We start from the raw sequence: 11,043 nt of genomic DNA, 5'->3' as shown, positions 1-11,043 counted from the left end.
ATAAAGCTTGAGGAGAACGAGGGAGAAAGAAAACTGGTGGGTTGTAAGTAAAAGGGTCAGAGATGGAGACTGCAATGAAACCCATTCACCTATCCCACACAATGTGCAAAAAGTGTTGAGTTAGGCCTTTATGTGGTGAAGATCAGAGAGTGGGGTGTGCCTTTTAAAATCCAGGCACTTGCAAATGTAATGCTATTCTCGTGACATTTTCCTGATTGGGTTTCTCATTTTCCTTTTTCTCTCTGACTAAATCAGATTTTGGTGCATGGACTTTGGATGAGGATCATTGAGCTCAGACAGTTTTCAGTGATACCTGCAGTGAAGATGTTTTCATTCATTTTGATTTGGGAGTCAGGAAGCTCTGGCTTGATATATCACTGAAAGTATGCAAGAGCAGTGGATGGCATTTAGGTAATTTTACAGTGCAAGAATAAAGATGAGTTGTCTCTGATGTTAAGAGATTAGATGTTTAAAACACACAGCAAGAAGAACCTTGACTATATCAGATGACTGTGATTATGGACACTGGGGCAGTTTTTAACTTGTCTAGTGGGAAATTGTCAGGATTCCCTTAAGTCAAGTAAAATATATCAAGCAGGGAATATAAAGCAGATGGATGTGGCAATTCTATTCGCAGATTTGGTGAAAGTGACCGTGCACCGCTGTAATTAGGGTGACGTTCATTCTGTCATCCCATGGGCTGTTGACATCGTGCCCTTATGGATAGTCGGCATAGCCAGCCAGTATGTTCCTGTCACCCAGTTCTCTTGCCTTCTGCCAAGCGAGCTGACTGGCATCGAATGCTTTTGCAACAAAAGCCTTTCCAGTCAATTGGATCATTAAACGTTACCTTTGGCTTTTGGGAAGAAACCCAGTTAACAATGCAAAAAAATAACAGAACATGAAAAGGTAATTGGGGCTAATTGTATCTCAGGACACTAGAGCAAGAATTAGTGAGCAGTGGAGAAATAGACATGACCAAATCTGTAGCAACTGTTTGACAGGGCATTTGGTCAACTTAGGCCAATAAACCTTGAGGCATGGTAACACATCACCATCCTTACCGTTGCTGCCTTACCGTTGCGCAGCAGTTGTGTTTTTGAATCCTGTTGCCTGTCAATATCTTTCACCTTTTACCCTAGTGAGCCCCCACCCTTTAAATAATATATATTTGAGTTTGTATATCGAATAGATCACAATCCTATGTATCTTCACTGTGCTTACTAGAAGTGTTTCTAATGTTAATATGTGTGCAATATGTATGATACGGTACCACATTTAATGTATAATTTTACACTGGATTGTCATATCTATTTTTTTTATTGATCTGAAAAATGAAAACATAGGGCTATGAAACAGATGTCATAAAGAGAGCTTTACACTACCTGATGTGCTCTGCATTTGTATTTATCCTACAAAGACCCTCGAGTGTCACCCAGCTGTGAAGTGGAGCTGAAGATCAGACCAGTCCAGCAAGGTTTAGTCTACGTGACTGGAGAGAGTGGGACAACATTCCACTCTCTCTCTCTCTATCTCATTACTGCCAAATAACATTTGTGCTTACCCCATCGTCAAGACGGCAGCAGATTTGGTAACGTCAAGCACCAATGGACAGCTGCATAATCGTTAGCATGGAATTTGAAAGGACCAATTCTTGGAAAAAATCATTCACTGAAGACCGGTGGATGAACATTGCGAGAACATCTTGACAAAGACTATATTTGAACTGAGAATTGCAGTTGACCAATGCCATGCTTTATGCTAATAATTGGCAATTAAACTAGATAGTTAATGTCCATCAGCATTTAGAAATGCACTCAATCGCTTCTTGTAGACAACGCAACACTCCCATAGAGCAGCTAGGACCTCCCCCACGTAGACCCAGTCTCCAAGCTGTAGACAGGGCCATTGGGCCACCAAACCTGTGTTTGAATTTCAGTGCAGTGGGTGTGTTTCTGTTCAAAACTCCTTGAAGTTTCGTTCCTCAGTGAATAGTATGTGGTTTTAACTGTCTGTGGTTTTGTGACAGCAATGCGTTCTTTTAGTATCTGGAGTTTTAGCTCTTAGCTAAAATGTTTCCCGAGGCTGTTTGAGCCGTACGATCGATTCAATGGTTGCAATACAATTTGTCTTCCTGTAAGACTTTCTTTATAATTTGATTAAAATGACCTAAAAATAATTCCCCTAGTCGAGTCCCTTTGTTGAAGTGAGGGAACAGAGGTGCACACTCCACGTCAAGTCTGGGGAAAACACGGTACATGTATGGAGAGAGCAAAGGACGTGATACATGATTGGGGAAGGTTTGGTATATGTCTTAAACCTGGTGAGTTCACAGTGCACATTACAGATCAGGAGCAAGCTCGACACGCTTACAGGTAGAAAGCACAAGATAGAGATAAGGAGAGGAAAAAGCAGATAGTCAGAATAGGGAGAGAGCACTTTATGTGACAGAAACAGGCACAGCATACAACCAAAAATGAACAGATTGTGTACAACATTTATAGAATACAGAGACGGTGTGATACTGGTGGAAATGCAGGGAGAACAATACATGGTAGAAATTGGGAAAAAAACCTAGTATATGACAGATTGCAAGACATCAACAGAAAAGGAGAAGGAGATATGTTGCTTGAAGGATCAATCTTCACAGGGAATATTGAAGAATGACAATGGTACGATTCTGTGGTTAAAATATGGTATTGTAGGAGAATTACTCTAGTCTTTGTGTACCAACTTTGTAAGCTCAATCAAAAATAAAGTGCTTACAGTGGCTTAAAAATAACCATGTGCAACCCTTTAGTGTCTGTGGAGGCTGCATGCTGGGATGGATGCACACCCAGTCTATAATTCTTTAAAACGGGGTGAAAGGCATAATTATGATTTTCCACAACGTCTAAGGACAGAAGAAGGCTTAGCAACGTAGCACCGTTAGAACAGTAAGAAGAGGAAAAGGCAATTCAGATCCTCAAGCCGAGACTACACCATTCAATTAGATCATGACTCTTCACAATTAGAAACATAGAAACATAGGTGCAGGAATAGGCCATTCGGCCCTTCAAGCTTGCACCACTGTTCAAAATGATCATGGCTGATCATGTAATCTCAGTAGCCCATTCCCACACTCTCCCATTGATCCCTTTAGCTGCCTTTGAATCTATCTAATGAACTGGCCTCAACAGCTTCCTATGAGAGAGAGAATTCCACAGGTTCATAACCCTCTCTCCTTCATCTCAGTCCTAAATGGCTCACCCCTTATCCTTAGACTGTGACCCTTAGTTCTGGACTTTCCGAACATTGCAAACATTCTTCCTGTATCTAGCCTGTGCAGTCCCATCAGGATTTTATATGTTTCTATGAGTTCCCACCTCATTCTTCCAGTGAGTACAAGCCCAGTCGATCTAAACTTCCTTCATATGTCAGTCCTGCCATCCCAGGAATCAGTCTGGTGAACCCTTCGCTGGGCTCCCCCAATTGTAAGAATGTTCTCCCTCAGACCAGGAGACCAAAACTGCACACAATACTCAAGGTGTGGTCTCAGCAAGGCCCCATATAACTGCAGCAAGACATCCCTACTCCTCTGCTCAAATCCTTTTGCTGTAAAGGCCAGCATGCCATTAGCTTTCCTCACTGCCTGCTGTACCTACATGCCAATCTTCACCATGACTCCCAGGTCTTGTTGCACTGCACCTTTTCCTAAAATGCCACCATTCAGGTAGTAATCTGCCTCCCTGTTTTTGCCGACAAAGTGGATAACCTCACATCTATCGGCATTATTACATAGAATCCCTGGAAACAGGCCATTTGGTCCAACAAGTCCATACTGACCCTCCGAAGAGTATCCAACCCAGATCCATTCCCCTATCCTATTACTCTACATTTACCCTTAATTAATGCACCTAACCTACACATCCCTGAACACTGGGCAATTTAGCATGGTCAATTCACCTAACCTGCACACCTTTGGACTGTGGGAGGAAATCGGAGCACCCGGAGGAAACCCGCGCAGACACGGGGAGAATGTGCAAACTCCGCACAGACGGTTGCCTGAGGCGGGAATTGAACCCGGGTCTCCGGCGCTGTGAGGCAGCAGTGCTAACCACTGAGCCACCGTGCCGCCCATTATATTGCATTTGCCCACTCAGCCAGCCTGTCCACGTCACCCTTTATGTGACGTCTATTTCCCTCTCTTTCTTCCCTATCCCTTGACACACTAACCCAAAAAAAAGCTGGTAATTCAGTCCTGAAAGCTCCCTTTCTCTACATCATCCACATTCTGGGGAAGAGAGCTTCAGATTTTCATCACCGTTTGTGCTGACATGTGTCCTATTGGTCTAGCTCTAATTTATATCCCTCATCCTTGATTTCATATCCAGAGCAAATAATTTTTCTCTGTATCAACCCTGTTAAACCCTGTTAGCATTTTAAGAACGTTGATCAGATCACTGAGCAGTCTCCTATACTCAAGGGAATACATGCTAATTACATGCAGCCTATTCTCACAGTTCAGCCCTCAGTTCCTCTGGCTCATCTGACCCAATAGGTGATTAACCCAGGAAACCTGAAGCAAGCATTTCACTGTCATCAATAAAAACAAAGTCAAAAATCACACAACACCAGGTTATAGTCCAACCGGTTTGTTTGAAACCACAACTTTTCATGTGTCCAATGTCTGACTCACTTGTTGCCTGAGGAAGGAACAGGGGCTCTGAAAGCTTGTATTTTCAAATAGACCTGTTGGCTATAACCCACTGTCATGGGACTTTTGACTTTGTCCACCCCAGTCCAACACCAACACCTCCACATCATCAGTAAAGACATCAAGTAAAATAGACACAGTTTTTATAAGACGTGTCTGAAATGTCTCACTACAGCAACATTAGAACAGTAAGAATAAGAGAAGGCAATTGAGATCCTCAAGCCTACACACTACCATTCATTCCGATGTTAGTGAAAATGTAGAAACTGCTGAGGTAAAGATAACATTAGCTTTATGTGAGAAAAATGTTACTGTAACTTTATCTTGCTACAAGACTGCAAGAGAAAGCAAGATCATATGACCTTGCATCTAAAATGGATGTATACTGTGCCTCATTAGCATATCACAGTCAGACTTAACACCTGATACTACATCTTTTCCTACGTCTCTGATTTGACCCTTTTATTGTATCTCCGTGAGACTCTGAGCAGAATCACCCTTCCCCTGATTGATGTGGACAATGGCGAGATCAACAGAAATGGGATTCTCAATATTAAAAAAGAATAGTCAGATTCTGCAATCAAGTATTGAGCAGCGAGAAGGAAATCTCACCAGCGAGTGGCGAGACACCTATTTGCATGCATTTACATGCCATTTGCACTTAATACCATCTCATTAATATGTATTTTTCTATTCTTCCACAAGCCAGATGGTAATGATCCCTAGTGTAATATTGACAGCGGATGCCTGGTGGAGACCTTGCCACACGTTCCTCTGAGTCTCCACCTCGGACAGCAGTCTCCAATATCTCCCGAGGCAGAAAGTGCCCACACCACACTGATGGAGGTGATCATTGGACATGTGCCAGCCTCATTGCATCATCATGGCATATCTCTTCTAATACAGTACAGTACTCCAATGCTGTATCTTTCATTATAATGCTGGTGCAAGGTCACTTTGTGAGCTGGGACTGGCATCCAAATCATGATTCCAACCAAACTGTATCTCAGGACTCCGTGCTGTCTTAAGACTCATTCACTTTGCGCCTCCTTGGAAGCTTACAGCATCTCCACCTTACCCTATCCTGCTTATTTGCACTCTGTCCCCTCAGTCAGAGTTAAAAGGCTAACAGTGCTTCTGTCATATCTTGCTGTTAGCACAGACCCAAAGCCAGGCAGCTAGTCATGGTTGTCAGCAGTGATCAGTGAACTACATCAATGCCACACCTGCAGCATGTGGCAAACACATTGTGCTTCAACTAAACGGTCAGGTCTCACATTGTTAGCGAAGCAATCCTTGGTCAAGTTAAGAGAGAAAGCCTTCAGTTGGTTCTGACACAATAAGTCAAGGGCAGTGTCCTGTACCAGTCCAGTGGCTTGGTCAGTCTTGGTGTCAGTGATCCATATCACTACAGTCAGGTTAATAGGACATGGTTAATCCTGCAGGTCCAGTGCAAACACTTTGGGAATTTGTGATAACAGATCTGCACAGAAATGGGTTAATGCCCAGTCTCCCTTTTGTTGGGGCTGTCCATCTTGGTTGGTCAGGGACTGGCCCACCGTCAGACCTGAGGGTCAGTTGAGTGAAAGTCGAGGGGCATTACAGTTAAGGAAGTTGAGGAAGTCAATTCTGGGGATTGGAGACAATGTATTGGAATGCAGAGAATACAATCATTGTGCAGGAGGGAAATTCAACACATAAGGGTGGAAAGACAGTTTTTATATACCAGTAGTAATGTCCCCACCTCTAAGCCAGAAGGGCTGGGTTCAAGTCCCATCTGTTTCCCAGGTGTGTAATAACATCACGGAACAAGTTGGTGAGAAAATATCAATATCTCACACTGATATATTGGGGGCTGTTGTGGCACAGTGGTGGTGTCCCTGCCTCTGGGCCAGAAGACCTGTGTTCAAGTCCCATTTGCTCCCGTGGTGTCTCATAACACGTCTGAACAGGTTGATTAAAAATACCTATTTGGATGGGGAGGCAATAGTCATTACAGGACAAGGGTTACTGCAGAAGGGAGTGTCACCAATCACCATAATCAGCTGGCTTTAACAGGGGAACAGTATTGCATGGTTGGTTGCATGGCGAAGGAATAGGGCCAGGATTAATGAGGGGGTTAATGTTGGGAGATGAAGTCGTATTCCGAGGAGATGTGTGGGAGCATGTGGAAGCTCAGTACTGATGACCTTGACAGGGAGCACCGGGAAGAAACGTACACCAGTCTTTGAGGACCTTGATTGCCAGGCAGAACCAGCCAATCACGTGCCAAGCCCAACCTCCTAACCTAATGGAAATGGATGATGACAATGACCACATCCAAAGTGGATGGAGTGTTTACTTCTCAGTCTAAACACTGGGGCTCTCCTTGTGAGCGATGTCAGGCCTTTCAAAGGGCAATTGCTTTAATTAGCTCACACAATGCAGTTTGAAGACATCTGTAATCACTGCACCCTCCATGTGAAATGCATGCAGTGTCTGACCGTTTGGGATACAAATCGTGGCCACAAATAATCTTCACCATGTGATTGATTGATTGATCATAGATTGATCACAGTCATTTCTGCGAAACAGAAGTAATCAAAGGCTACCATTGAACCAGCGGTGTGCCATAAGGATCGACGCTGCGTCCACTGCTTTTTGTCATTTATATTAATGATTTTGATGTGAACATAGGTGATATGATTAGTAAGTTTGCAGATACACCAAAATTGGACAGCTAAGAAGGCTACCTCAGAATACAACAGGATCTTGATCAGATGGGCCAATGGGCCGAGGAGGGGCAGATGGAGTTTAATTTAGGTGCTGAAGTTTGGAAAAGCAAATCAAGACACGGCTTATACACTTAATGGTAAGGTCCGAGGGAGTGTTGCTGAACAAAGAGACCTTGGAGTGCAGGTTCATAGCTCCTATCTCAGGTAGATAGAATAGTGAAGAAGGCATTTGGTATGCTTTCCTTTATTGGTTAGAGCGTCGAGTCTGGGAAATCAATTTGCAGCTGTACCGGACATTGGTTAGGCCATTGGTTTGGAATATTGCATGCAATTCTGGTCTCCCTGTTATAGGAAGGATGTTGTGAAATTTGAAAGGGTTCAGAAAAGATTTATAAGGATATTGCTGGGATTGGAGGTTTGAGGTATTGGGAGAGGCTGAATAGGCTGGGACTGTTTTCCCTGGAGCATTGGAGGCTGAGGGATGACCTTATAGAGGTTTATAAAATCATGAGGGCATGGACAGGGTGAATAGCCAAGGTCTTTTCCCTGGAGTGGGGGAGTCCAGAACTAGAGGGCATAGATTTAGGATGTGAGGGAAAAGACTTAAAAGGGAACTAAGGGGCAACTTTTTCACACAGAGGGTGGTGCATGCATGAACTGAGCTGCCAGAGGGAGTGGTGGAGGCTGGTATAATTGCAACATTTAAAAGGCATCTGGATGGGTACGTGAATAAAAAGGGTTAAGAGGGATATGGGCCAAGTGCTGGCAAATGGGACTGGATTAATATAGAATATCTGGTCGGCATGGACAAGTTGGATGGGAATGTCTGTTTTGTGCTGTACAGCTCTCTGACTCTATGATCAAGTGGCATCAACAGGGCATAATTTACAAAGAAATCCAAGAACCCAGAGGCTGTGCAAGGGCAAGGAACTAATTTCCTCTGAGCTTAAGTTGTAATTATTTGGCAACATGCTGTTATATGTAATGCTGCCTTTCTTAGAAGATGTTGGTGTTTGGGAACAAGATATCAGTAATTCCTTCTGCACTCACAATCTCTGATTCTATTTGTGCTGTATTTGTTCTCAGAAGAAGTCTCCTTGTCAAAGGTCTACCTAGAGGTATTCAATGGCCCTCCTTGTTGGAGTATGAACAACTGTGCTAAACCTGCGTCTGTGTGTGATAGGAATGCTGACTGCTTACATTATTAAGGACCTGTTCTGTTTCTGATACTCCCTTCTAACTCATTGGATAGGTGACCAATTAATCCAGTTACATCAGGAGTTATTATTGCTCGAATGCGCCACACTTTCTGACTCTGTATTGTAATTGTATTCTTTCCAGCCAACTGAAAGAGCATCCCAGTATAAATACATCTAGACAATGATAATAGGCAACTCTGCGTCATAGTGAGTAAAATATCAGGTGATGTCAATACCTCTTTGGTTTTCTCAAAAAATCTCATTGTGTTTCCTTCTGACACCATTTATAATCTTGTCACAAATAAAAATAAAATTTGCTGGAAAAGCTCAACAGGAGAGACAGCATCTGTGAACAGAATTCAGAGTTAACGTTTCTGGTGACCCTTCATCACAACTGAGACCCAAAACATTAACCCTGATTTCTCTTCACAGATGCTGCCAGACCTGCTGAACTTTAGGGAATCTCATCTAATCTAAAACTTTTCCAGCAACTTCCGTTCTTGTTTCTGATTTCTCGCTTCCACAGTTCTTTCGGTTTTTGTGAGGTATAGTCTTGTACCCTCTGATGCGGCTATGTGTTGACAACTAAGTTGGACAGTAACTTTGAGACATGATTTTCCCTATCCCTGAATCTCTGGACAACTCTGGCAATTGATCCAACTACAATATACCAAAGAACTTGACAGTTGGCTGTGAAAATTGGAGGGAATGCTTTGCATCACTGTAGTAGAGCTCACATTCCAGTGTCATGTTCTGTTTGAGTGGATCCATGCATCAGGACATCAACATATAATTCCATCTATACCATTATTTTTTGGATGATTTCTAGTGCTTTTGTGATGCCATAATAATATAGAAACATAGAAACAAAGAAAAAATACAGCGTAGTACAGGCCCTTTGGCCCTCGATGTTGCGCCGATCCAAGCCCACCTAACCTACACTAGCCCACTATCCTCCATGTGCCTATCCAATGCCCGTTTAAATGCCCATAAAGAGGGAGAGTCCACCACTACTACTGGCAGGGCATTCCATGAACTCACGACTCGCTGAGTAAAGAATCTACCCCTAACATCTGTCCTATACCTACCACCCCTTAATTTAAAGCTATGCCCCCTCGTAATAGCTGACTCCATACGTGGAAAAAGGTTCTCACGGTCAACCCTATCTAAACCCCTAATCATCTTGTACACCTCTATCAAGTCACCCCAAACCTTCTTTTCTCCAATGAAAACAGCCCCAAGTGCCTCAGCCTTTCCTCATACGATCTTCCTACCATACCAGGCAACATCCTGGTAAACCTCCTCTGCACCCGTTCCAGTGTCTCCACATCCTTCCTATAGTATGGTGACCAAAACTGCACACAATACTCCAGATGCGGCCGCACCAGAGTCTTATACAACTGCAACATGACCTCAGGACTCCGGAACTCAATTCCTCTACCAATAAAAGCCAGTACGCCATATGCCTTCTTCACCGCACTATTTACCTGGGTGGCAACTTTTAGAGATCTGAGTACATGGACACCAAGATCCCTCTGCTCATCCACACTACCAAGTATCCGACTATTAGCCCAGTACCCCATCTTTTTGTTACTCTTACCAAAGTGAATCACCTCACACTTATCTACATTGAACTCCATTTGCCACCTTTCTGCCCAGCTCTGCAGCTTATCTATATCCCGCTGTAACCTGACACATCCTTCCTCACTGTCAACAACTCCACCGACTTTCGTATCATCCGCAAACTTGCTCATCCAACCTTCTAGCCCCTCCTCCAGGTCATTTATAAAAATGACAAACAGCAATGGTCCCAAAACAGATCCTTGCGGAACACCGCTAGTAACTGCACTCCAAGATGAACCTTTACCATCAATTACCAACCTCTGTCTTCTTCCATCCAGCCAATTCCTAATCCAAACCTCCAACTCACCCTCAATGCCATACCTCCGTATTTTTTGCAGTAGCCTACCATGGGGAACCTTATCAAACGCCTTACTAAAATCCATATACACCACATTTACCGCTTTACCCTCATCCACCTCCTTAGTCACCTTCTCAAAGAATTCAATAGGGTTTGTGAGGCACGACCTGCCCTTCACAAAACCATGCTGACTATCCTTGATCACATTATTCCTATCCAGATGTTCATAAATCCTATCCCTTACAATTTTCTCTAAAACTTTGCCCACAACAGAAGTGAGACTCACTGGCCTATAGTTACTAGGGTTATCCCTACTCCCCTTCTTGAACAAGGGAACAACATTTCCTAGCCTCCAATCTTCTGGCACTATTCTTGTAGACAACGAGGACATAAAAATCAAGGCCAATGGCTCTGCAATCTCCTCCCTTGCTTCCCAGAGAATCCTAGGATAAATGCCATCAGGCCCAGGGGACTTATCTATTTTCACCCTTTCCAGAATTTCCAACACCTCTT

This window comes from Chiloscyllium plagiosum, unplaced genomic scaffold (assembly GCF_037043375.1).
Source record: "Chiloscyllium plagiosum isolate Xiang-an unplaced genomic scaffold, Cpla_swu_hap1 HiC_scaffold_25, whole genome shotgun sequence".
Taxonomy (NCBI): Eukaryota; Metazoa; Chordata; class Chondrichthyes; order Orectolobiformes; family Hemiscylliidae; genus Chiloscyllium; species Chiloscyllium plagiosum.
Note: the sequence above shows the minus strand (reverse complement) of the source record.